The following is a 2105-nucleotide window of genomic DNA, read 5'->3' as shown; positions in this document are numbered from 1 at the left end:
GTAGTGATACTGCCTCGGAAACCCAAGGAGGGGTCGCTATGAGTCGGGGCCGACTCGACAGCACACAACACAACACAACAACAGCCTTTACGGAAGCCGACTGCCAAACCTTTCTCCCACAGTGGGATCCAACCGTCAGCCTTTCAGTTAGCAGCCTATCCCTTAACTACTGCGCCACTAAGGCTCTTTCTGAGTAGCAAGGGTGGGCAGAAATTAAGGTCAAAGAAACTGAATAATGACTTAAAAAGTTGTCGCCAGCGCAGGAACTCAGGCGGAGACCAAGGTCAACTGGCATAACATAGTGTTCTCCATCCGATTTTGGTGAATAGTGCCTGGGGTATTAAAACCTTACGAGTGGTCATCTAAGGAGAAACTAGTTACTCCCGCGCCAGGAGCAAAGACAAGTGAAGAAAATAAAATATGCAAGGAAACAATTGGTCCAAAGTATTAATGGCCCACGTGAACTCCAGTCTCCTTGACCCCCCTGAAGAACTAGAAGGTGCTTGGCTACCACTGCTGACTGCTCTGCAAGGGATCACAATAGGAGGCCCTGGACAGAGTGGGAGTGAGATGGGCAACAAAGCTCAAATCATAGAAAGACCAGGCTTCTTGGTCTGATAGAGACTAATGAACCCCCAGAGACTATGGCCATTAGACACCCTTCAGGCCTGGAACTGAACCCACCCCGGTGGCTTAACTTTAAGCCAAAGGATAGCTAGGCCTCTAAGATGCACATTAACACCAGGGAGGTAAGCACTCCTTAGAAGTCAATCATAGGACTTTCGTTAAGATGGAGGAATAGGCAGACAAGTGACACAGACTCCCTTCAACAAAGAAATGAAAAACCAATTGACAGAGATACAGAAGATAATCCTGGAGCCCTGAACCTTGAAAGGAACTATACAGAAGTGGATTAGGCACCAACTAGTGGAAAAACCTGAACGAAAACAGTAAGTATAGAGACAGTCGGAGCTGCAGACTGTCAGCTACTCTGACAGGACCAATAGCCTGAATATTTCCAACTGGTGTTGGGACCTGAGAATTGACCTGAAGATCAGCCCTGGTCACCAAGGGCTGCAAGGACGACTGTGCTGGTGGCCTATGACTAGGAAGGGAGACAACCTGAGCTGTTAACCTTCCGCTGTCCAGAGGGCCCAGCCATTTTGGATATTTAAAGTGACTGAGGGTGCAGCCATTTTGAGTCTTTACAAGTGGCAACCATTTTGGATTTTAAAATGACAGCATTCTCATTTGGATTCCATGGATCTAAGAATAGGCTCTGTTTCCCAAGGTTGGCAGGGACATATGAGAGGCTGACAACAGGAAAGGAAACAGGTGGTGAGTGTATAAGTGCTGTCAACTAGTGAATAGAGGAGCACAGCAAAGTACCCTGCTTACGTAGATAATATACAAAGAAAATGAAAATCATGGGCAAGTCAGGCCAACATACAATCACCAATTAAATATAAACACAAACACATCACAATGCCTTGGAGACAACAGAGCATCACAATCCACACAAAGAAGTAAGATAAAGCAGGAGAAACAAGGGACCAGGATACAAACCGAAAACACATCCCTGAGGAAGATGAAGCATTGGAACTCCCTGATAAGGAATTCAAAAAAATTATAATTAGGTATCTTCAACAAATTGAGAAACAGATCAAGGGAAACACAGAGAAAACCCTAGAACAATTTCGTAAGACAGTACATGAACAAAATGACAAAATAAATGAAAACTTAGAAACCCAGTAGATCAATACTAAATTTTCAGAAATAGATAAAACATTGAATGGGCAAAGGAGCAGAACTGAATCAATGGAAGACAGAAATAGGGAGATTGAAGGCAAATATCTGAACACTTCTCTGGAAAGGGAAAAATCAGAAAAAAGATCAAAACAAAATGAAGAAAGCCTAAGGTTCCTGTAGGATACCATGAAAAGGAATAACCTATGTGTAATCAGAATTCCAGAACAGGAAAAGACAAATAAAACCACAGAGAAAATTGTCAAAGATTTGTTGGAAGAGAATTTTCCTGGTATGATGAAAAATGAAAATATATCTATTCAGGAAGTCCAATGAACCCCAAACAGTTTAGATCCCAA

Source organism: Orycteropus afer, unplaced genomic scaffold (genome assembly GCF_000298275.1).
Source record: "Orycteropus afer afer isolate SDZICR_OR568_19922 unplaced genomic scaffold, OryAfe1.0 scaffold00255, whole genome shotgun sequence".
NCBI lineage: Eukaryota > Metazoa > Chordata > Mammalia > Tubulidentata > Orycteropodidae > Orycteropus > Orycteropus afer.
This window is presented reverse-complemented; position numbering follows the sequence as displayed.